This window comes from Triturus cristatus, chromosome 5_1 (genome assembly GCF_964204655.1).
Source record: "Triturus cristatus chromosome 5_1, aTriCri1.1, whole genome shotgun sequence".
NCBI classification, from domain to species: Eukaryota; Metazoa; Chordata; class Amphibia; order Caudata; family Salamandridae; genus Triturus; species Triturus cristatus.
This window is the reverse complement of record NC_140587.1, coordinates 454078852-454105648: the sequence shown is the minus strand read 5'-3', so window position 1 is coordinate 454105648 and position 26797 is coordinate 454078852. Positions and strand designations below refer to the sequence as shown.

The 26797-nt window shown below is 44.9% G+C and overlaps 1 long non-coding RNA gene across 1 annotated transcript in view; it reads left to right on the top strand.

Moving 5' to 3' along the window:
- Positions 1-3949: 3949 nt before the first annotated feature.
- The window catches only part of LOC146831059 (uncharacterized), a 32944-nt gene continuing 10096 nt past the window's right edge, over positions 3950-26797 (top strand). Inside the window, exon 1 of the long non-coding RNA XR_014961230.1 lies at positions 3950-4037. This is a non-coding gene — a long non-coding RNA (uncharacterized LOC146831059). The remainder of the gene's footprint in view (positions 4038-26797) is intronic.

Sequence of the window (26797 nt, the reverse complement as noted above, 5' to 3'; positions counted from 1 at the left end):
AAGCAATGCATAGTCGATTTGGAGGGCTCTCAGCTTTTTCTTAACATCAACAAATTTGCGACGCTGGTCCTGCACAACAGGCGTGAAATCTGGGAAGACGGTGAAGTTGACTCCCTCAAAGGACAAATTCTGGTTCGCCCGTGCAGCCCGCAGCGCAGCATCTCGGTCGCGGTAGTTCAGGAGCCGCGCGATGATGGGCCGGGGTGGGGCGCCGGGACGCGGTCGCGGGCCAAGTGACCGGTGAGCCCTCTCCACGATGAACTGTTTGGAGAAGGCGTACGCGCCAATAGAGGCAATGAGGATCTTCTCCACATAATCCTCCATGCGCCCCGAGTTGGTGGACTCCGGCACACCCACCACGCGGATGTTATTACGGCGGCTGCGGGCTTCCAACTCCTCATTTTTAGCAGCTATGATGCGCAGGACATTGTCCATTTTATTGAGCTGTGTAGAGTGGGATGCGGTCGCATCTTCGTTCTCCGAGATCCGCCGTTCAGCCTCAGCAAGGCGCTCCTCATGGGCATCGATTTTCTGCGCGTACGCATCCATTCGGGATGTAAGGCGGTCCACCTTATCCACCACCGTGGCGAAGCCCTGCCGCATCTCCCGTATCATTTGCTGCATATCTATTGGCGGCGGGGCCGTGTCCGCGTCCAGCCCCGGGGGGGCCCGTGCGCCTCCATCATCCGGCGCACTCCGCAGCCCCGGCTTCGCAGCTGGGGCAGTAAACGACAGCTTCGCCTGCTTAGCGTCATGCTTGCCCATCGCGGGCTCGTTGTGGGGGGCCGGCCCACACCCCAGAGCAGCCGAGGCCGTCCCCGCCGCCAGCAGGTCGGGAACAGGGGCTAGCAAAGGGCGGTTCAGCCCCGGTAGGCGCCGGTGCGGACGCCGTCCCAGCCCAGCACCGCCGGAGCAGCAAAGGAGGCGAGCGCCCCGACAGTCCACACCGCCACAAGGGCGAGCTCAGCCAGTACTCCGACGTGGGCCCCGGCCGCTCGCGCACTGGGAGAATGCAAGCCCACGCAGAGAAGTCCTCTCACCTGGGACCCCAGAGTAGCACCAGCAGGGGGGCCTCCAGGCCACAGCGAGGGGAGGCAAGGGGAGTCATCAAGGAGCAGGCCCCAGGGGTCCCCAGCAGTAGTGCAAGCTCAGTCCGTGAAGCGCCAGGTCAGCGCGGCATATCACTCTTCCACCAGCGGCACCGTCGAAGTCGCGGCCCAGCGCCACCTCCGGTAGGCCAGAGAGTCCAGTCGCAGTGACTGTAGCAGGAGGGACGGGGGGGCGTCCAGAGCAACTCCGGCGGTGGGACAGCAGCTCCCAGGCAGAGCAGGGGGGGAGGCGGGGGCCCCAACTGCCAAGCAATGCAGTCTCTGCAGTCCCGGATGGGGGGGGGGGGCGGTACACCTCCGGCGCCACGCAGGGAGCCCCCGCCAGCCACCAGCACCGCCCGATCTCAAATCGGAGGATCTCCGCTCTCCGCCACAGGGCCCAGGCAATCCACACGGCAGCAGGGGGGGGGGCAATCCAGGCACAGGAAGATTCCAGCGCACCTCCGCACCTCGCCGCCTCCGCACCCCCTACAATCCCCACGCTCACCGCAGCAACGGTCGCTTCAGCAGCCAGGGGGCAGGCCGGGGCCCACCTGCCTCGTGCACAGCACCGGGCTCGCGTGGCTTCAGAATCCAGCCGCCGTCACCACCTCGCCTCAGCCACCGGACCGGTGGAACTTTCAACGCGTCTCCCTCCGTCCTCGATGGGCTCTCGGCTTCAAAACTTCAGTCGGGGCCGCCACGGCCCAGCAGCTACACGTACACCCGGTCACGGTCCGGCAGGCGATCGGGAAAGCAGGATAATTGTAGGATTTCGTGTCCAGGCAGCAGGAGCCTCACCGAAGCGCGGCCATACTGCGTGCGCGCCCTCTAGCGCCCCCCAACTCATAAGTTTCTTTATATATCATTATTCACTATTCTATAAATGAATATAGGGATCCTCTTCTGTATTCAACTCTGTCTGGACTTTAGTATTAAATCTGAGAATATGTTTAGACTCTAGTTGCCTAAGGCAGCCTTCTCTGTTGCCACCTCTAATTCTGTTCGGCACTTGGTCTAAAACAAAATAACTCAAATCCTCTAGCCTGCTCTAGAGTACTGCTTTAAAATGTCTGGCTACAGGATATGTCTGATCCTCATGTTTGCTGCAATAATACATTGATGAACCTTTAAAATTGTGCTACCTATGTACAATTTGGATCAAGTACACCTCAACATGTAAACAACAAACTCACTCTTACAGTGTAATGTTTGCTTAATCTTCCAAACCCCATCTGAAAAAGGTAAGGCCAATTGTGTGGTATTGACTCAATGTTTACAGGCCTTGCACTTGTGGCACTTCCTAAAACCACCACTGCCCATGAGCCACGTTCCTCGCTGTTACATGTCCGGACTGCTGACCACAAGATCATCTCTCATTGATCTTGCTCTGCAGCAAACAATCAGGGACCTGCAGTAACTCTTTGAGCCAATGACAGTGTCACCACGTAGTAGGTGCCAGTGTTGTTGCAAGATCAGTCTCACTTGCGCATGTTGGGTACTAAAACCAGTAATGAGTCGAACCTTTTGCTGACTGCATCTCTCACTTGGTCCGAAAACAACAGTTGACCTCTTGTTTTAGAATTTGCTTTACTCCTAGCACCCTCAAGCGCCTTGCCATTGTAGCCTCATGCAGTGAGTCTGCTCTAAGTTCTTGTTGGGCTAGCTCCAGTTGTGCATTTCTAGCACAGTTTCTCCGCATGCGGAGATTCTCCTCTCTCCCCACTGCCTCTCCCTCAAGTGACTCAGCTCACTGTGCTCCCGGGGGTCCTCCGACTTAAGGATCTTGGCTGATGACATCTCAAATGACATCACTGATGACATCATCAAGTGAGTGTAAGTGTTTTCTAAGCGTTTATGATAATTAAACATATTGTTACGTCAGCCACTCACCTGTATTCCTTTTGCTCTGCTTGACGATGATTGTTCCCCAATCTCTCTGGGAAATGCAGATGTAAATAACTGTCTGTCTTTCTGGAAAAGAGGATGGGACGAGAAAGAAAGAAAGGAATAAGACAGACTGTGATGTCCTGGTCCTTGCAAACCTCGGGGACAGCGTTTCTGGAGATTTCTATTTTGGACCGGACTTCATAATTTTGCCTTCTATATAGTGGAAATTGTGTTCTAGCTGAAGATACTTGGTACCTTACTAAAATAGAGAAATAAATAACATTAACTACTCATGAAATAACTATTTGGTTTACAGTATTGTATTTCTGGATTCTTGAAGTGCTCTACCTAAAATGAGTCACAAAACTCCCTTTATAAATGCTGTTCTCTGTTTTTTTTCAGCTTCTTGATCCTCAATGGTTGAGTTTTTTCTATAATACACAAACATTTACAAATGTATTATTAAGTCTTCCATATACTTCGATTAGAATCAGCTCTAATTGTTTTACCAGATTAGCATGTACCTTAGCGTTTCCACTTGGTAACTCAGCTGCACAATTCACATAAAAGGACTTATTTCCAAATGATATATAAAGAAGTAAAAAATAAACAAGAAGACATTTCTTGGAATATCATACAAGCTCGCTTTCTGTCCTTGAAGTAAAGATTTTCACCTGAGGATTTTTGTTGACCGATTATATTGTCACCATGGTTTTATAAGCACTGTAAAATCCAAAGTTTTGCTAAGAACGAGTTGCCGATATAAGAACAAATACACATGTCAGATTTGCGTGTGATGTAAAATTAGAAAATGTCTGACTCACCGATTGTTCCTGATAACTGTTTTACCTCGGTTTAGAAAGTTGTCAGATATAACCTTTAAGGTGTTTGATTTTTCTCTGCTCTCTCTTTACAGGAATCCAAAAGTGTTGATCCGACGAGCCGGAAGTGGGAGGAGTCGCAATCGTGGACGGAAGGAGAATCAGGAGCAGCTGGTAGGAGAAGAAGTCAGGAGGAAGGATGCCGGAACACCGCCAGCCGGAAGGAAGCAGGAGACAGGTAAGAGTTGGATCTCAACAAGACTAAACAATAATTTGAACGCGCGAGCGGTTTAAATACTCTTTGCCGCTGTGTAGTTCATTAGCAACCCGTGTCTCACATTTTGATACTTTCCAAGTGTATCCAACTGCTGGTGAGCTGTAAATCAGCATATCTGTGTCTTTCAAGTTTTGAAACCGTTTGTTCCATGTGCCGCAGGTTCCCTGCAGAAGTATGAGTCATCATTTTTTAACAGTCTTGAATTCTATACAGACCCTATTTTGCTTGCTTATGTCCCCAATGTATATAGAATATTAACAGTAGGAAATAAGCATTACACTTACACATGCTTCAGGTTTAATCATTCCCGCTTCCGTATTCCATGATAGGTATTCAATATGCACTTCAAGAAAACTGGGATCACATTATTTTCTGAGAGGGGCGCGCATTAGTAAATATATTTGTATTCATAGTTGTTCTCCCCCACAAAGGTCGCTGTACAGGACGGGGTTTGTTAAGATAAAGGGCATGAAAACGCCAAACCAACCTAGGGGCATTCAAATTGGAAGCAGTTTCCCAGGATCTTTCTGAAGCGTCATAACCCTTCCAATCTAATAGATTATACAATTTACCATGCATTCTTTTGCGTTAATGATTTGTCGTATTTCATATTCTAGGTGATCATTCACAATGACTGGAGGTGGGGGATTATGTTTTCGTGTCTAAGGATGATATGGTTTTATCAGAGACACATGAAAAACTGGATGCATAGTTGTAATTGAATAAAAACTGAATTTAGAATTAGTTTAATATGAAACAGGCCAATATATCGTGGTTGTAATTTCTTGGGACCATCCAAACGGATATTCCAGGTGGACAACCAAACTAGGTCTCCAATTTTATAGATTAGTTCAGGTGTTTGATGCTTATCTGCTTGTACCTTTGCAGCAATCTTATTTTTTGCTAAACTATTCCGAGCTTTTTCTCGCACAAGTTGTAACTGATTTAGTTTTTCTGACACGGAGGGCATAGAATTGACACTGGATGGTGGTTGTTTAGGAATGGTACGAGGATGGAAACCAGTAACAAAATAAAACAGGGAACATCCTAGAGCAGAATGAATGCTGTTGTTATATGTGAATTCAGCTAAAGGAAGTGCTTGATCCCATTGCGAGGTCAAAGTGGAGGTTAAACAACGGAGACTCTGTTGATTAACTTTATCGGTTTGTCCATCAGTTTGTGGATGGAAGGCAGAAGATAATGCTACTTCTATTCCTAATTGTGAACATAGGGTTTTACCAAATTTGAAAGTGAGTTGAGTCCGCGATCGGAAGTGATTTTACTTGGGAGTCCCTGTAATTTTACTATATTTTGAATGAAAATATCACTGAATTCTGTTGCAGTGGGTAATTTCTTTAATGGGATAAAGTTCAGTAAGCTTTCTTCTGTATGTATAACAACCAGAAATGAGAAAACAAATAATAAATAAACATGATTTCTTAAAAAAAACAGAACCAAACATAAACGATCCAGTTAATTACAAGATAGAAACAGTTAAATAAAGGCAAGACTTTTTCTCACATCGATTGCTTTTTGAATGCATAATGCAACATAAAAACATATTCCTGGATCATTTAGAGTAACAAGTAATGTTGTAGTAGCATGGGTTGTTCTCAAGTTGTATTTTTTTAAAAGTGGCTTTAAATATAATCATCTAAAATACAGGTAAAATTTACACAAGTGCAAAAAGTGCAAGGTGCTCTGTTTGGATCGCTCATCGCAAGGTCATGGGGATATTGGCCTTGATTTCATAGCAGGGAATGCAACCAGATGATGTACAGTTCCTAATCTCAATCTTGTTGATACAAAACAATGTGGAGGCTTGGTAACTACAGACAAATAATCTTGTAAACCACTTCTGAGCTCAGTTGATTTATAAAATATACATGTAGTTTGCTTTACTACAGCCCTCATTCGAAAAGGTATCCTTAATCTCCTGTTTGGATAAGGTTAACACATACTCTTTGTTTTCATGCATCTTAATCTTAAATAATTAATTATATAGATCAACAATATATTTTAACCAGGGAATACGTAAATTATTGTCCAATTTTAGACAGTCCTTAATAATTGTTTGAGTAAATTTAGTTTCATCCTTGGCCCACTGCACCATACAAAGCGATAGAAATGCATCTAGCCTTATATATATCTATCATAGCCTTTATACGATGATCTCCTAGTTTTGATGCAAACCGGAAGACCCCATGTGTACTCTTTAGCATCTTTGAGTGGACGTTAGTTAGTTCATGCGTCCAGTTCCCATTTCCTGAGAAAGTTATTCCCAAATAGCAGAAATCATTAACAGTTTCTACTCTAGTACTATCAATAAAAAAGGTTTTAAGTTTCTTAAGTTTAGGGCCACATACCATAGTAAAAGGTTTTATTTTATTAATTAAAAGTGTCCTGCGAGTGATAAAACTACTGAACCTGTCCATTAATCATTGTAGACCAACCGGAGTTCTGGACAGAAGAACAGCGTTGTCTGCATAAAGCAGAACCGGTATAGGCCTGCCTGCAAATTGGGGTGCATCCGCCTGTACCGACCGGAGTGCTTGATCAACCTCATTTATAAATAATGTAAAAAGCAGTGGTGCTAAAACTCAACTTTGGCGGATGTCTCATTTGCCCTCAAAATTTGGGGTACACTCACCACGTTGCCCATACCAAACTTTGCATGACAAACTCTCGTACAACCTTGCAAGGAAAAAATAATCGGTTCAGGGGCTCTAAGGTTAAGCAAAGTTGGCCACAAGACAGCATGATCAACAAGATCAAAAGCACTACTGAGGTCTGGGAAGCATAAATACAGACTACCCTGTTTTGCACTCGTAAATTTACCTTTTAAAAGCTGAAAATGAATACATTGTTCAATTGTTCCCAACCCTTTCCTAAAGCCATATTGAGCTGGTGATAAGATCTCATTCTCAGCCACCCATTCTTCTAATCTTACCAAGAGTACTTAGCTCATTACTTTTACTGATGAATCAGGCCCCCATAGATCTATAGCTACTTTATAAACATCTATTGGTACCCCATCTGAACCCGGAGCTTTTCCTCCCCTACTTCTATTCAGTCCTACCTTAACCTCGAGTGTAATGTTTAGGGGTAGAACAGGCCACTTATTCTGTACGGGAGTTTGGGGTCTAAATGTTTCGAGTTCTGATGGGTTAAAAATACTAGAAAAATTTGTCACCCATGCTTCACAGCTAACGTGTCATAGTAATTCTGGGAATTAATCGCTTTTAAGATATGGCAAAATTACAGTTTCCCAAAATAACTTATTGTTAGCCGTGTCTGCAGCCAAAGATAATTTGTCCCACGCTGGCTCCTGTAATTCTCTTTTTCTTGCTTTAAGAGTGGATTTGTAATTAATTTGTAAATTTTAAATTATTTCAGGGTTCCTAGGTCTATTATTACGGGCTTGTTTTAATTGTCTAGAGGCCTGGGTACACGTATGATTGAACGATCCCCTGCAGTGTTTTGTTTGTTTCCTAGGTGGAATCGTTAGTATCCCTTCTATAATTTTTGAATTTTCCCAAAATTACTTAGCATCAAGGTGGAGCCAACATCCTCTTTAAGGCAGTACAAAATCTCTGCTCTGCATTTAACAAAAATGTCATGTAATACCTTTATCGGATCGACCCCCTTCCATTTAAGTCGCGTTCCATTTGGTCTAATAGGGGCAATATTAACAATAGTATATTGATGTAATACAGATTTGTTGCCTCATGCCAGTTTACGATTATGGTCGATAAGTGCTAACTGGGCAATCCTTGGTGTAGAACACATATGGGTGATACTTGTAGAAATTAACATATGATCTATAACAGATATTGAGTTCCTGCCTATAAAGGTTGGTATCGAACCACCATTAATGTCACTTGCACACTGAAACAATTCAAGGTCATACTTCGCCATCATCATGTTTAATGCTCCTCCATAGTTGTTATGTGGGAAGTGTACAAAATCATCACCTTAATCACTCATATGCCCACATACTTTGGTCATAGACAGTGGGCATGTTTGCGTGTTAAAATCACCGACCCACAAAATTAGTATTAATCGTAGCTATCAGATTATCCAGTCCCTAAAATGACTCATTTTAGAAAGTAAATCTACAACTACTAAAATCGTAGTAAAATTGTGAGATTTAGGCAAATCTGTAATAAAATCGACACTAATAGTATGCCACGGTGTTGATGGAATTAGTAAAGGATGTAATAGTCCTGTTGGGGCTATATGCTGTGACTTATTACGAGCACAAGTGGGACTTTTTTAATTATAATTCTGAACGTCTTCCTGGATATTATTCCACCAAAAGTTCCGTGAACATAATTCTAAAGTTTTTTGTGTGCCTGAATGTCCAGCAATACTAGAATCATGATGTCAAGCTAAAATTTGTTGTCTTTGTGAATCCTGTGAAATAAATAACTTGTTATTATAAAAAGAATATCTGTCTTTTATTGAGTTATTTGCAGCCATTGATTTTTATCAATAGTTTGAGACGTAATTTTCACATCAGTCAAGTAAGTGTCAGTTTGTATTAAAGCTACTCATCTGTTAACTGGTACAATACTTTGTGCTGAAGTGCATTTGTCTTTTGATTCTCTCTCATTAAGTCAAGATAAGGTATCTGATAGTAGTTGTTTTTGTCCAGAGCAGTATGTTATAATAAAGTAAAATTCACCAAAGAAATGCAACCATCTCATCTGTCTGGGGTTTAAGGCTTTTGCTGATGTAAAAAACTGTAAATTCTTATGAGCAGGGAATATTGTGATTGTGCGTTTAGCTCCTAGGAGACAAGGTCTCCATTCTGAGAATGCATCTTTTATAGCAAGGAGTTCACACTTAGCTACAGTCAGTGCTTAATTTGTGCCCGTGCTTTCCGGTGCTTAGCACCAGCACTTATTTCTTAGGGCCGGGTCTACCTATTACAGTGCATGCGACAAGAACATATGATTAGTAGTGTGAGTTAACGATCTTCTACCCGCACATGGAGCACCAGAAACAGCTGGTGAGATGACGTGGCAAACTTGCCTCAGCTCAGCATAAGTAAATCATGGTAATGCGAGTGCCCTACGTCCGCTACCAAACAATGCTGCATTCCTGCTTTATGATGAATTGTTAGCCCTGGACTCGTCCTCCCTCCTTGACCTTGAATTGGAAGTGTTTCCTTCTGAGTTGGACTGACCAATGCAGATTAAGGTTCCGACTTTACACCCGCGCCACCATACTGCGCAGCTGCAGTCATTCAAGGAAGCTAGCAGCGTGACGTGCAGAACCAGGCCTATAATTGAAAAAAAAAAAGTCAGTAAGTAATTAATAACTATTTCATGTTTGTTTCGTAACATGTGCTACTGTCTGGTACTTTAATGATTGAGGTACACCGTACATCACAAGCTAGGAAAAGTGCAACCACCGTGCACTGAGCCGATCATACTCAGGGCTCGTTTGCAAATTCCACTGCAGATGACGAACTGCTGCTGAACAATCCTGATTACCGAGCTACCCGGCCTGAGTTATGAGTGATAATAAATAATGTGTCTATATTTCTTAGCACATTGATTCAGCTAGGATTTAGAAAGGGAAATCTTACTTGTACTGAAAAGTAAAGAAATCAATTTTAAATGGCACAGTGAAAGAGACATCTGTATTCAGCCCGGGCCCTGCACAGTTCATAACAGAGCTCTGCTGAGTGCAACTTCACCGAGATCTAACATACATAACAAAATATAATTTTCAGTCTAACGCAGCAAAATAAATGAAAACTGAACTAACCACATCAGTCTTCAAATGAGTAAAAAACAACTTGCACTCAAATGTTTAATAAACTTTTAATACCAGAGAAAAGAACAAATACACAGTCCTGCAAGACATACGAGGAGCAAATACATTTAAAGAACATTTTATCAAAGAAGGCAGCTGCGTATTTCTCTAACAGCAACGTCACTATTTAAAAAATACATACATTTTGACCACCAGCATTAGTTCTTTTTTAGTACACAAATTGTGATCTACGTAAAGTACAGATGTAAATCGTACATCTGCCCCATTAGGCTTACACCTAGTTCAGGATACATGACCCATAATTTGCAATTGGACAAAACATTCGAGAGCACTCCAGGGACAGTATAACAGATGCATGAAATGGAGTACCTTCTTGCTACAGAGAAGTGCTGGTACTATCCCATTAAACGTATTAGACCTCTGCTGAGGAGTGCAGGTACTCTCACTTGAAAATGAAAGATGTACAGGTACTTGGTCTCTTAAAGTACCAGCCCATTTAAAGCAACGAATATGATTACAGTAGCTTTCCAGGAATACACACATATTTGTCAATGTCCATGGTGCACACTTACCTATTTATTTACATATATGAAAATGGGGTTCACACATAACTTTTTTTTTTTAGGGGATGCTGATTTTCCTGAAGACAATCCCCTTCTCCTACACCTCACGAATTTTGGGGTTATTCCCACAGCACTGCATCCTTGGAAAAGCAATTTACTTTTCCCTCGACAAGAATAGATCATTGTTTAAATGTACTTTTGTGAATGCCTGCAAATATGCAAGTTTGTGGGTCCTCACATCATTTGTAAGGCACTCTTGCCATTGAATGTCCACTCTCCAGGCTTCTCCCCAAGATTAGGGGAGAGGATGTGGCATAACAGCTAGCGCTGCCAATTTTAGAACTGAGGAACCAGGTTCAAGTCTGATCGTCGGCTCACCATCCTGTATTCTGGGCAAATCACTTAATCTCCCCGTGCCTAAGAAAATGAATGTGTCTTTGTGTAATGTAATTGGTGCACATTTAAAGCATTCCAATACCTTTGAGTCAAGTTCGCTCTATATAAAACTGCAAAAAAACAAAAAGAGCAGAATGACTTACAAATCTTATTATAGGAGCTATTAATATTACTAGTTAATGTTTGAAGAAATAATTTAGATTTTCTTTCTAGAAGTGATAATTTTGAATTATTGAGGTAATACTGTGAGGTAAGACTCTGTTATTGTTTGTCAGTGTGAGTTTTATGTACTGCTGACGTTGAGACTTGTTCAGTGGCGGCTCTTCGTGGGAGAGCTATGGGGCGGTGAGGCGGGGTGGAGGAGGGGCAAGGTGGGGGGTAGTAAACTCCGGCATAAGGCCGAACGGAGTTCAGTTACTAAATAAATAAATATAACTAATTTAATTGCAAGGGCTGAATTGCATTGCTGCATTGCAGCGCGCAAAATGAAATTTGTTTTATTTATTTATTAACTGAACTCCGTTCGGCCTTACGCTGGAGTTTACTACCCTCCACCCTGCCCCTCTCCTACCCCACCCCGCCCTGCCGCACCGCCCACAGCACTCCGAAGCGGAGCCACCACTGAACTTGTTGGTGCTTATTTTGCCAGTGAAGTACTGATGTTGGTCAATTTATAAGTATAGTGAGGAATTTTGGCTATGAGGGCCTTTAGGGAGTACATGACAGCCTTGGGAAGAGCACTGCATTTGGCAGTAGGAATGAGTATCAAGTTCATATTATGGTCTGACTTTGCCACGGTGACATACATTTGCAGCACTCTGGGATACTTTGAGTATCACAAGAGTTTATGGTGCTAGGACGTTCCTTCAGGTCTTTTAAAGCTTGAGGATGAAAAATGGGGAGTATCTGTGTTTAGTGTTCAAGATGTTTGATTCACAATGGGCCGTCACCCCAACTTTTGTTCAGCCAGCATGGTGGCTTGTATAACACTACTAAAACTCTTTAGGGGCGTATGTTACTTTTTCTAAATATCAAATGGTGGATTACAGAGTCACATATTGACACTAGATTAGTATGCATCATGTAGGAAAGAAGACAGGTGACCTGGATGCATATAGGCCCAAAAATCCTAATGATATGTGTTCCAATGTATTACTTGTGGATCTTGGGCAAGCAAAAACAGATTGTTGAAAATGGCGTTCTTTAGTTTAATCAATCTGGCTTTTGACAGGGATTCTGTACCAAACGAGAAGAGAAGCAAAATCTACATCTTTATGTAGCATTCCTTTACCTGCCCAGGCTTTCAATTCTGTGACTCAAAACAACTGTTGTCTAAATATGGAAAAGTTGGGAATTGACATAGGTTTGTTATCTTTAATTGGGATTTTGTACAATGATACCTCAATAGCTGTACCCATGGCCTGGAGAGGGCATTTAGTTATTCTCAAAATGACAAGGAAGGCGGTGGGTTAGGGATGCGGGTGGGCTTCTGTACTATTTTTCTCAACATAAATGAATTTTCCTATGGTTGAAGAACCAGAACCTTTTGGGCCTGGCGGCGCAGGGTACGCCTTAATCTCCTGGGTTTCTCCTGCTCAGCTACACAGAGACACGGGACACTCTGTAGGCGTTAGAAGATCAGATTTACTAGGTGCAGCTAGTACAGTTGTCCCAGAAGTACACAAGGTAGGTTCTCAGGAGACTGCCACTTCACTCTGTGGCGCACAATCTTTTATAGTTCATAGATAACTTATACATTAACAAAGAACACACCTAAAACCTACATAGAGGACCAATAAGGTAAGGTTAAAGACAGAACATGTCCAATAGGAAAGGTTGAAAAACAAAGATATTGAGTAACTCGAAGAAGCCTCTCCTCCAACGGTGTTTGCCATCCCTCCCACAGGTTAAGGTATTAACATGTTTGTAATTGGTTTGCAGGTGGCGAGATACGTTCGTGTGTTTTGGAGGACAGTTGTGAAACGAGAGAATGCTAGCAGAGGACAGTGAAGGCCAGACGATAAGATAAAGTCGGAGAAGAATAGTGTGAACCAACAGATAGTTGAGACGGGGATTAGGAAAACCAGACAGGGATTAGTGTACTCGGCCAAACCTAACACCAGCTTTGCAAGTAGAGGCAGAAGGACAATTTTTGACACGAAACTGCAGAAAAAGCAGAATAGACTTTGTTCGCCGTGCTGCCTGAATGAGGGCAACATAAAATGGCGGCGGAACACAAAATGGCGGGTCGATTTGATCGCGATCAGAAATCGAAGTTCCTCAGACCCTCCTTTTGCCAGAACTCAGGCAAGATAGACTCATGTTAATCTGAGTCAACGTCGATAGCCATGAGGTCGTCGAGCTGTTGCTGTAACATCATTCTTATGTTTTCTACTCTTGGAGATTTGGGTTTAGGGATGCACATAGTAGCACATAGGTCACAGATGGCGGGACCACACTGCATACAAAGGCAGCAGGAGAAAATAATGGTCAAAATTATTCCCAGAAATGTCAATGCTTTCCAACCCCATTTGGACAGTAGTCCCCAAAACCACTCTGAAAAGGACCAATCTCCTTCGTCCTGATGAATCGACTCAGAGATTATATGCAACTTGGAGATAGCTTGGTATACTGTCGGAGCGTCATTGGGTATGAAAATACAGCAACTTGACCCGATCAATTTGCACACTCCACCACGATCTGCAAGAACAAAATCTAGGGCAACTCGATTTTGTAAGGTCATAAGACGATCCGCCTGTAGTTCTGCCGTGATATTACTTAAGGCTCCTACAGTGACGTCTATTGTGGTCTCTACGACACGGACTAGTTGCCTTATATTTCTGCTATTGGCCATTGGACCCCAAAAAGGAAGAAATCCTTTGAGGAAATCTCCTCCCTCTTGTCCTGCTGTGTCTTTCGAATCAATAATCCCTCTGCCATATCTGTTTCGATGATAGTTTGCAGAAGCGGTGTACGTAGGGGGAAGAAGGAAAGCTATATAGCAGGTACCAGAAAAATCCGTGGGTAACCATGTGTAAGCTCTATTGTGGCAGATAAAATACGTGCCCTGGGACGGCACTAAAGGAGGCGAGTTCTGAGAGGAATAAACGTACGTGTGAGAACAGTTATTTCTTTGTACGGTGTCAGAGGAACGATCATTAATTTGCAGACAGAAATTTCCCTGATGAGGAATCGTCCAGATTGGCGGAGATTTTCTTTGTTTGACTTTATCACTAAGACTAGTGATATAATGGGTAACGTTCCAGTTTGTATATGCTTTTCTTTCATCAATGGGAATCCTACTATTTTCCATAATTTTAGCCATAGCTACCATTCCCTTAATTAATGAGCTATGACTAAAGTCTGGACTACCAATATATGAACTAATGGAGCGCTTGAACTTACTTTGGTAGGCATTAGAGAAAATGACAAAATAAGCCCAAGCAGAACCCTCATAAGAGAACGGGAGAACTAAATATGGCATTCCTTTCTCTGTGGTATGTGGCATATGTCCACACACCCAACAATCAGTCGTATTGACCACTAACTGGTGTTGATGTAAATGCTGGACAAAGGAATTGTTGTAATATTCAGTTCTTCTAATGAGTTCATGTTGAGGAAGGGTATGAAAGAGATGTGGAGAAACGGTAGAAGAAGACAAAGAGGAAGAAGGAGAGACAACTTTTTGCTGCAATGCATAAATAATCCAACCTATAAACGCCAAAATAATACACAATATTATAATAACACATAAGGTTATATTAAAACGACTGTACATTGATTTACAGGATTCTTTCTTCATTTCATTCTTTCTCTCTCTTTTGTCTTGTGTAGTTTCCATCTTTCTAATGGATGCTCACGGCAATCTTCCTCGATCACTCAATTATGATTATCTGCTGTCCTATGACACTGCAAGTCCTGCAGGCCTATTTCCACTACTCATGTCACAATTAAGACTCCTACCGTGACCCTGCAACCGGGACAGAATACTACACAAGAGAGGAGAAACCTTAAGAGTTCTTTTGTCTAGGTCTCAGATAATAATGTTCTCTTCCAGGAATGTTCTGATTTTGAAACAATGTTCGTGGATTGGTTATATCTAATCGACGATGCAATGGTATTGCTTCCTGTAAAATGTCGTCGTCCTCTCTCTCAGACAAGGTCCCATTCAGGTGTGCGTCACTGAAAGGTATGAATCGTGGAATTTTTTCACTTTCTGCGTCACCAACACCCCTACGAACCCACTGATCAAAGGGTAGAGGCAAAGGCACTTTCTTGCAATGCACACCGTGAATAAAATTTCTCTTTCCCTCAACTTTAACTGCTGTTCTCGTGGTGAGCAGAACCATTCGGGGTTCTCTCCATCTGGGCTCCAAATTTCTTGTTCTTTGGAAGTTTTTGGTGCAAACCCAGTCTCCTGGTCGGATGGAATGACCTGGGTCTGTGGAAGCCTCTGGCAAAGCACTTTGAACCTGTTGATGGAGAACACGCAATTTAGTCGTGAGATCATGCAGGTAGTCAATCAACATTGGATATGGCAAGTCTGAGTTTTTCTTAGGGCGAGGGACTCCCCATACGTTAGCCGGGCATCCAAAAACCACTTTGTGAGGGCTAAGTCCCAAAAGTGAGTGTAATGCAGTTCTGGTGGATAGTAGAGCTAATGGCAAAGCATCTGGCCAATTGAGTCCTGTACTAGCCTGAACCTTCGCTAATTTCAACTTCAATGTACCATTGTAGCATTCTACTAAACCCACTGATTGTGGATGATTTGCCGCATGGAACTCTTGTTTGATACCAAGACCCGCACAAACTTTCTGCATGACTTGGCCAACAAATTCGCTCCCATTGTCACTCCAGACAATGTGTGGCAAACCAAATCTAGGGAAAAATTCTTTCAATAGGATTTTAGCTGTGGATAAAGATGTGTTGTCTTTTAGAGGGTATGCTTCAATCCATCTTGAAAAGGCACATACTACCACCAGAACATATTTGAGGTTGTTGCATCGTTCCATATGAATATAATCGATCTGCAACACCTCAAATGGATATGTTGGAGGAGCAAAGTGACCTGATGGAGTTGGGGTTCCCTTTCCCGGATTGTACATCAAACAAACAATACAATGTTTCACTACATTGTCTGCACATTTTGGGATTTTGTCATTTTGCCACACTGGAGCCAGAAGTTTGCATATACATTTCGCACTTAAGTGGGCTGGACCATGCACCATAGTAACCACTGGAAGCACATAGGCATCCGGTAACAGCCAACGTTGGTGTTCAGATAATTCTACCCAACAACCCATCTCATCTAACATTCCTGTACTTTCTCTCCACATGCTCAATCTTTCTCTGAAGCCTCTTTCTGAATCGCTCGTACACTTTCCACTGTATCCTCATACATTCCTCTCTCTTTAACCCAATTTGCAGGACCCGCCACATACATTCGACTTGTTGCATTTCTCGCTGCCTTTTTCGCTACTTCGTCTGCAAATGCATTCCCTCGACCAACATCATCTGTAATCTTTTTGTGTGCACTACACTTCACAATCGCTATTTGGGTGGGTAAGGCAAGTGATTCAAGGAGTTCAGTCACTAACTGACCATGTTGTATTTTGGTGCCATGTGAAGTGAGAAATCCCCTTTCCTTCCAAAGACGCCCAAAGTTGAACGCTACACCAAAGGCATATTGGCTGTCGGTGTACACGTTCACTCTCTTCTCTTTTGACAAGACACATGCTCTTGTTAAAGCTATCAATTCTGCTGCTTGAGCTGAATTATGCCTAATACGTGCAGTTTCCACAACTGTATGCAAAGTAGTCACAGCATAGGCTGAAACTGTATCTCCATTAGGCATTTTAAAACAAGAACCATCCACCCATAGAGTTCCATCTGGATTCTCTAACGGTGTGTCTTTCAGGTCAATGCTTCCTTTTGTCTCTTCCTCAGTACGAAAGAAACAATCATGTTGCTCCTCAACACTTTTCTCATCTGGAAGGTGCATCAGAGTGGCTGGATTTAGGGTATTACATCGTTTGATGTGTACGTGACTAGCCAACAGCGTCAGCTCGTATCCAGTTAGACGAGCGCTCGTAAGATGCTGTGTTTTTGTTCTATTTAGTAAGGTATCCACTGCATGTGGTACCATGACAATGAGAGTGTTATCCAACACTATTCCAGCAGACTGTCAGATAGAAATTGCTGCTGCTGCTGTCGCTTTGAGGCAACTGGGCAATGCTTTAGCTACTGGGTCTAACGTAGTCGAAAAATAGGCACATGGCCGCTGTTTGTCTCCAAATCGCCGTGTTAAAACTGAACAATGCACAACCTTCTCTCTCGTGAACATAAAGCGTAAAAGGCTTACTGTAATCAGGAGTACCCAATATAGGTGCGGAACACAGAGCAGTACGTAAATCGGCAAAACTCTTTTGGCACTCATCAGTCCATGGAAGGGGGTGAGGCGTATCTTTTAAAGTGAGGGCCAACAAAGGTTTGGCTATCAGAGAGAAGTTAGGGATCCATTGCCTACAATAAGAGGTGATACCCAGAAAGGCACGTACCTCCCTTTGTGTGGATGGCACAGACATTTGCATAATCGCCTGAATTCGTTCTGGTGTTAATCGTCGTCCCTCCTTTGATAGGAGATGACCCAAGTAGGTAACCTCTCTACGAACATATTGTAGTTTGGAGGGTGAAACCTTATGATCTAGATCAAACAAATGGCGTAACAATGCAACAGTGACACTTCTGCAAATCTCTTCTGAATCAGCAGCTATTAATAAGTCATCCATATACTGGATAAGAGCAGCACCAAACGGCAAATGAAAAGTATCAAGATTACTTTTTAAATCTTGGCTATAAATAGAGGGACTTTCACAATAGCCTTGAGGTGCGCGCTTAAACCGGAAGCTTCGGCCTCCAAGAGAGAAGCCAAAAATATCCCTACTCTCTTCTGCAATGGGAATACTAAAGAAGGCATTCTTTAGATCGATAACAGAAAACCAGGTCGCTGTAGAAGGTATCATTGTCAACAAAGCAGTGATATCTGATACTACGGGAAACTGTGGCACAACAATTTTGTTTACCTCCCGGAGATCAATCACAAAACGATATACAGTTGGCTGAGAAGGATCAGTGCGTTTAAGAACAGGCAGAATAGGACTATTGCATGTATTACTTCTTGTTTCTTCGACTACATCTTTCTGAATCAAGTCATGAATGATTTCCGAAAGCGCTTTTTCACCTTCAGTAGAAATCCTATACTGCGGAATGCGTGGCAATTCAACATTAGGCTTAAGAGTGACAATATAAGGTGGAATCTCAAGACAACCCACATCGTTCGGACCCGTAACCCAAAGCGTTGCTGGAAGAGAAAGCAATTCGGGTGGAAACTGATCCTTGGACAAATACATTGGAGAAGTCAGTTTCTGTCCTAAAGTAAGATGTATACCAGAAGGAGAACAGTATATCGTAGCATGCATTCTTTTCAATAGATCTAGACCCAACAGATTCTCACCGCAACCATTCGTCAAGAGAAGTGGAGCTTCCAAATCATAGGGGCCGATTGTAATTGGTAAAGGACAAGAAACTGGGTTACGAACAGGGGCGCCAGAGAATCCTACAGAAACATTTGTTAAGCCAGACAAAGGTGCCCCAGGGAGTTTAGAATGAATGATAGAACTTCTCGTCGCCCCAGTATCTAGAAGAAATGGCTCTGAAACACCTATCGTAGTGACGTTAACATAAGGTCCATTCTGATCTACTGGAATCAACACAACTCCCTTACTTTGTCCATGGCTGTCCTAGTTAGCATGAAGACTCTCATTTTCGTTTTCAACATAATAATCTTCATTATAATATTGCGTAGACCTAACATTTTGCTGATCAAAACAGTTCACAGAATTGGGAGAAGGAAGGGAACGTTGTTCTTGAGTCAACACACCTCGACCTCTACCTCTGTTTGCTGACTGGAGGCCAGCACGACCTCGTGGAGCAGATAATGCTCCATTGCGTTGCAATAAAACCTGACAACTATTCTTAAAATGACCTTCTTCTCTACAATAGGCACATTGATTAGGTCCTAACAAAGGTCGCGGAATGTACGACTCAGGTTTTTGATACAACCTTTGAAACTGCGGAGGCTGTTGAAACTGAGGCTGAACATAGCGAGGAGGATAAGCTTGTTGCAAGAGAACCTTCGTTTTTAATTCTTTCGTCTTTTTCTCTTGCTTTTCCTTATCTTCTTTATCTCTATTTTCGTAATATTGTGCAGTAGCCAATATCTGGGCAGAAGAAGAAACAGCCAATGAACTTTCAGAGTCTTTCAATTTGTGTGACTGCTTGGGAAGCAAATTAAATACAAATTTTTCCACAAATAATCGCTGTCCACCTTCTGTAGCCATATCTTGACCACTGTGATCGATAAATGTCTCCTCGAAACGAGTGAAGAAGTCAGAGACACTTTCATCTTTCTTTTGCTTACATGCTGCTAATTTATCCCAGTTAACTCTCAAGGCAGGCATCATAGTTTTCATTAATGTAATGATTCTACCAGGGAGTTCCGAAATCAAAGCTTCGGGTTTTGCACCACCCACTTGGTCTCTATCTGTGGTAGTTATAACATCCCAAGTGGCACCTAATTCCTGTACGTGATTCTCTTTGCGAATCTTAGCCCATATTGTCTGTGGAACTACATTTCCCATCAACATGTCAATATCAGCTAAATTCATGATGCAAGCTTCAACTGTTTGCGATAATTCTTTATAATAACCTGCAGGGTTCTTACGAGGATCTGGTAAAGTCTGCTTAAGAGCCAAGACTTCAGATCCTTTCCATGGAACATGTACCCATATACGCTGAAAATGAGCAGTAATAAGTTGTACGTTGCCTGCTGCTGGAACCTCTTCCTTCCATACTGGAGGAACCTCTCTCATGGGATAGTTTTTCAATGTCAGCCTAACCGACGGATCAGAATCAAGGAAAGTCTGAGAGAATAACAAGGATCTATAAGAAATAAGTGTCCTCACAGCTTTCTCAACCTTAGATCCCACAACAAGACCTTTATCAAAATCAGCCTGAACATCTAACAGATCTTGTGGGATCGGACTTGAATCCACATCTTCCCATTCTTTGATGAGAGTATCGCACATTGCATTAAAAACATATCTTTGCAGGCGCATTCCATTGTGAAAAGGTAGGCATAATATCGGACACGCTGTATTGAAGACCCTTCTTGATCCATTTATGTGCGAGAGAGTCTAACCTTTCTCGTGCTTCAAAATCTGGGAACTGACTACAAGATTGTCTTCGAACAAAAGCCGGAGACACACTTAAAGCTCCAAAGAAAGGAGATAGAATACCAGTGACAGTGTCTGTGAGACGTTTACGCACAGACGGAGAATTAGACATAAGAATTGGAGACAAAGTATTAGGAGAACCGACAGGAGAAGAACCAATAATTGCAGGAGGAGCAGAAGGCAAAGGAGATCTAAAATCAGGAGATGAGGGCAAAGAAGTTGAAGTTAATGGTAACACTGGCGGAGGCGGTAATACTGGAGGAGGCAAATGCGGAAGAGCCGGAACAGGGGGAGGTACCGCTGGCGGCTGAATAGGCTGTAATAATTGGGGTGCATTAGCACTTTGTGCATAGGGTGGAGGCAGCCTCAATAAATGGGACATTAGGGGATCTTCTTCCATATCTTTCTTGTTTTCAGAAGGGGAAACAGGCAACACCGGATAGCATTTATCTATCGCCATCCGATGCTGTCTCTCTGAAATTTCACTTACTTTATCAATTTCATCATCTTTGAATTGTTGAGCAGCCTGTATAATCGTCATACCCTGTGCTTTTCTATCTCGTTTTGCTTGCTTAATTTCTTTCTGTTTGGCTTCCTTACGCCAAAGGCGAAGAGAGTCAAACATTGCCGGCCGACTTTTCTTTTGAATAGGGCTACTTCCAAATTATCTAGCACATCGGGATCAAAGCTACCATTTTCTGGCCATTTTAGAACACCGTCTTTCTTCGTGTATCGGGTCCATGCCTCGTTAAAGGAAATGGGGCCAATACCATGTTTCGAATAGAGCTCATATGTGGGAGTTCCAACTGAAGGAATCGGACAAGAGTCCTCAAGTCGGGAATCCCTATTACAACCAAAGCAACCACATTTTCCAAACTTAGTCAGACCAGGCATCTCGCGATTTCACCTGTCTGTTCACAAACTTCGAGGGAGTAAAACTCAGTTTACGCAGCACAAATGCACTTACCCTCGGTTTCGATTATTGCAATAGTCGAAGAATAAGAACTACAAATACTAAGAAAACAAAGGACAAAAATTGTGGGCGCGACCCACGAAGATACTTAACTAAAGACGTCTTCTCACACCAACAGAGGCCCGTCTATCGTCTCGCCTTACCATACATCATCAAAGAAAGGGCCAAGGCAGGGCGGCAGTCAGGGCAGCAGTTGTTAGTAGCCGTCAGGAAGGAATAACCGCGCTGCAAAAGACCTTCGGACCACTTTCGACATACAGGGGTCGTTTGATGTGGCTCGCGAACCCTCCGGAATTTTCTTGCGAGGTTCCTCACGACCTTCAGGCAGAACCGGTACCACTGAAGCCGCCCCACTTTGGGTGCCAGTTGAAGAACCAGAACCTTTTGGGCCTGGCGGCACAGGGTATGCCTTAATCTCCTGGGTTTCTCCTGCTCTGCTACACAGAGACACGGGACACTCTGTAGGCGTTAGAAGATCAGATTTATTAGCTGCAGCTAGTACAGTTGTCCCAGAAGTACACAAGGTAGGTTCTCAGGAGACTGCCACTTCACTCTGTGGCGCACAATCTTTTCTAGTTCATAGATAACTTATACATTAACAAAGAACACACCTAAAACATACATAGAGGACCAATAAGGTAAGGTTAAAGACAGAACATGTCCAATAGGAAAGGTTGAAAAACAAAGATATCGAGTAACTCGAAGAAGCCTCTCCTCCAACGGTGTTTGCCATCCCTCCCACAGGTTAAGGTATTAACATGTTTGTAATTGGTTGGCAGGTGGCGAGATACGTTCGTGTGTTTTGGAGGACAGTTGTGAAACGAGAGAATGCTAGCAGAGGACAGTGAAGGCCAGACGATAAGATAAAGTCGGAGAAGAATAGTGTGAACCAACAGATAGTTGAGACGGGGATTAGGAAAACCAGACAGGGATTAGTGTACTCGGCCAAACCTAACACCAGCTTTGCAAGTAGAGGCAGAAGGACAATTTTTGACACGAAACTGCAGAAAAAGCAGAATAGACTTTGTTCGCCGTGCTGCCTGAGTGAGGGCAACATAAAATGGCGGCGGAACACAAAATGGCGGGTCGATTCGATCGCGATCAGAAATCGAAGTTCCTCATGGGGAGAATGACTGGGTTAAGGATGTGTCCATGTAAAGTAAAAGTGATGCCCTCCTCCATGAAGATTATACAGCCCAGGTTATGCATTATGGATACGGTGCACTGTTCTATTCTGTAACGCCATGCACAATTAAATCTATGTGCAGAACAGGACAGATTCAGAAGAGGCACATTTCTACAGTGGGCAACATTGTGAGGTGCGCGAGATGTAGACAGAGAGGATTTAAAGGGGTACTATATTATTATATATTATTCCGCTGCAATATTGCTTCTGAAAATATCTTTCAGGATTAGTGGGTACTTCAAATTCTGTTCTACGCTAGTTGAGGTTGTGGCTGGAGCCAATAGAGTAAGTGGGTGGAGTCATTGGAGAAAGAGGGTGGAGTCGGGGGAAGTGGGTGTGACCTACTACAAACATTTGAGCACATGGACTTAATATTTTGCAAATTAAGCACTGGCTACAGTGTAGTTTTGTTCTGCTTGTAGTAATTTATGTGAATAAATAGGCTAATGGATGTAAATGTCCAGTGTTTGCATCTTTCTGCATAGGAACTTCTCCTAATTCAGTTTGCGAGGCATCTGCCTCAACAAAAAATGGTTGATCTGGATTTGGGTGAGAGAGTACAGGAGCTGTTGTAAAAACAGTTTTTAAATCCTGAAAGGCATATTCAGCTTCTTTAGTCCAAAGAAATGTCAGTCTTTTTTTTATAATCGTGTAATGGGCGTCACTATTTTGGAACAATTTGCAATGAAGCCTCTATAACAGTTTGCAAACCCAAGGAATCGCCAAACTTCTTTTACAGAATTCGGTTATGGCCACCTAAGAATAGCTACCACCTTTTTAGGATCCATGGCAATTCCATTTGGGGAGAGAATGTATCCTAGAAACTTCACTGATTTGGCATGGAAAACACATTTATCCATTTTGGCATAGAGGGAATGCTCTCTAAGTCTCTGCAACACGGCTCGTACATGATGAATATGTTCTTGTTCATTTATAGAAAATATGAGTATGTCATCTATGTAGACGATCACGCAGCTGTCAAGAAAGTCATGAAGGGGGGAGGAGCCTAGCGCTTGACCAAGATGGCCGCGTGAGCTTAGAGCTCCCGAGACCCTCGCGCCCTCCGTCGACTATCCTGTCTCTAATCCTGATTGTATGCATGGCATCGTGTCGCTGAGTTGCCAGGGAGGCGATTGATGCTGCCTGCGGTCGGATCGTCCATCGGGAACCGGACTTATGACTGGCGAAAGATTGCGGCCTAACTCCCGGAGATGCCAGGGGCTAGAGTTGGCAGGATGCCCGACTCCTAGTTGATCAACAACGGCCTGGTGAGGTGTGAACTGTCGGACGGAGGCCCTCGCTCTTTCACTTTCGGTTTCGTTCCCTTTGTCTGCCCGGACACTGTAGTGCTCTGGGTGGCTTTATAACCCCGGGGACGCTCGGCGGGCTACTTTGGAAGAACAAGGCGGACCTGCTCACTCTTTATACCTCTCTCTGAGAGGGGACGGTCTTCACTGCCTTGGACTGCCTGGAGTCCATTATGTCGGGCAAGGCAGAAGGAGATCGGCTGAAGACTAAGTCCACCAGGCGGGGAACGTATTCCCAAGTCAACAGTATGGACCGATACGCCCTCCTGAAGACATCGCCGAGTGGATCGAGCCAGGCGCCGGATGCCCAGAAGGAGGACTCGCCTGGGACACCGGAGCTCTCCCTGCAGGATGTCATGGGCGCGCTTGATGGGATGCAGACCTCGATGGGGCGGCAATTCGAGGCCCTGGCACATAAGGTGGATGCCATCCTGGTGGATGTCAACTTGATCCGCTCGGACCTGGGCAAGACAAACGAACGCGTTAAGGACCTGGACCACAAGACCACGGGCCTCACTGATGAGGTTGTGGATCTGCAGAACGAGGTCCGGAAGCTGAGGGCCGAGAGTGACCTCGCCGCCCGCCGGCTGGAGGACTTCGAGAGCCGGTCCAGGCGCAACAACGTGCGCGTCATCGGGGTCCCGGAGTCCTCAGATGAGGCTTCGGTGGACCTGCTTGTGGAAGATTTGGTCCTCAATCATCTGAAGCCTAAGGGCCTTGGAAAGTTTTTTGCGGTGGAAAGGGCCCATAGAGTGCCGGGCGGACGGCCCAAGGCGGGTGCCCCGCCGCGGCCGATTGTCGCCCGGCTCTTTCATTTCCGAGATCGGGACGCTATCCTGCAAGCTTCGAGGGTGACGGGCCCAGTCCCCTTCCAGAATGCGTCGGTGAATTTTTATCCGGACTTCACCCAGCAGGTGCAGAGACAGAGACAGAGCTTCCTGGGGGTGAAGCGAAGACTTCGGGAACGGGACCTAAAATATGCCATGCTTTTCCCCGCTAGACTACGGGTGGTGCATGAAGACCGGACATTCTTTTTTGACTCTCCTGTTATGGCCGACGAATGGCTGGACGCTTTGCCCCGGCGACGGACCGGGGACGACACAGCTGAGCATGGAGACAGTGGCCGGGATGGACAGGGCTGATATCTCAAAGCCGGCCTGACTTGATTTGACCATATTTGAAGATTTGAACAGAGTGCAGTAACTGTGGAGGGTTGCGGGAGGACGAGGGGTGCTCTTTTCCTCCCTTGGGGTACTTTTTGTAGATTTTTGTTTTTGTAGGGCGACAGGCACACTGCAAGTTGGGGGGGCTTTTTAAGCTGCAGCAGGGGTGCAGGGTGGGGGGAGTTATGGGGAGTTTGAATTTGTTGTTGGGGGGTTTATTTCTGCAAGGCATGATGATTATCCTCAGGGTTGTTCCATGGTGGCGCCTCGGGTGTGGGGTGGGCCTCTTTCCGTTTGAGGATGGGGGGTAGAGGCCTAAGTGTTATAAGCTGGAATGTTAATGGTTTGGGGGATCGCATTAAGAGGGGGATTGTTTTGCAATTTCTGAAACGCTCAATGCCAGACGTTGTACTGCTGCAGGAGACGCATCTCATAGGCAATACGTGCTATGCCCTGAATAGGAAGGGGTATAAATTCATTGCACACTCGGGATTTTCTTCTGGGTCCAGGGGTGTGGGCATCCTTGTTAGAGCATCGCTGCCCTTTGAGGTGGACTCCACCATTGTTGACGATAGGGGGAGGTTTGTGGCGGTTGCGGGGCGGTGGGAAGGAAGGACTTTGGTTTTGGTTTCGGTTTATGTCCCGCCGGCCCTGCAGGCCGCCACATTTGCTGAATTGGGCAGGGCTTTGCTGACTCTCCCGGGGGGCATGCTGGTAGTGGGAGGGGATTTCAACGCTGTGGGCTCCGGACTGCTGGATAGATACCCGCCCAGGGACACAGGGGGGGCTCAGAAATGGCTTCCAGACCTCCTGGACACATTTGGCCTGATAGACTGCTGGAGACTCCGGCACCCCACACAGAGTCAATACACGTTTCACTCCGGGGCGCATGGTAGCCTCTCCAGGATTGACTACCTGCTCACTCTGGCCGCACATGCCTCGTTGATATCCGAGGCGAGGCACATGGCACGTGGTATCTCTGATCACTCGCCAGTGTGGATCCGGCTGGATCTCGGTCGGGAGGGAGGAGGGAGGGTGGCCCCCATTAACCCATGGTATTTCCGAGACCCCAAGATGCGCAGCGCCCTGGTAAAGAAGGTAGATAATTACTTTAAGGACAATCTGGGAACCGTGGACTCGGCGATCTCGCTGTGGGAAGCTTTTAAGACCGTGCTTCGGGGGGAGGCCCTCTCCCTGGTGGTGACTGCCAAGAATCGGAGGGATTGCGAAGTGCGGCAAGTGGAGGAGGAGATTGCGGCCCTTGAGGGGGATATGGAGGAGGAGGTCACAGAGTCCTCATTGCATGAGCTTTGCTTGAAGCAGGCGGAGTATAGGGACCTGGTGACAGAAGCCGCCAAGACCCTTAGCAGGGAACAACAGGGCCGTCTGTATGATGTTGGAGATAAGGCAGGGAAACTCCTGGCGTGGCTGGACAGGAAGGAACGGGTCAATAGAGTGGTGCCAGAGTTGATTGGAGAGGGGGGAGAGGCGATTGTGGAACCTGAGGGGATTGTGGAGTGTTTTGCGGAGTATTTTCATAGGGTTTATTCCTCTGTGTCGGACAGGCCGCCCGAAGACTCGACTGATCTCCTCCGTGATATCGAGTTGCCCTGCCTCTCTGACATAGATAGGGACGATTTGGATGGCGACATCACGGTTGATGAGGTGGCGGGGGCGATTCGCGCGTTGAATTCGGGTAAGGCCTCTGGACCGAACGGACTGCCGATCGATCTGTACAAACTGTTCCCGGATAGGGTCGCCCCTCACCTGCGCGCCATGTTTTTGGAGGCGCGGGGGGATGGGATCCTTCCGTTGGATCAGCGGTTGGCGTCGATCGTGGTCATACATAAAGAGGGTAAACCCCGAGATAGATGCGCCTCCTATCGGCCCATTTCACTCCTCAACGCTGAGCCGAAAATTCTGGCCAAACTCCTGGCTACCCGTCTGGTTAGGGTACTTGGCGATCTGGTCCACCCGGATCAATCTGGCTTTATCCCGCACCGAAACACAGCATTGAACCTTAGGCGTCTTCATGGCGTCATCGCCAGGGCGG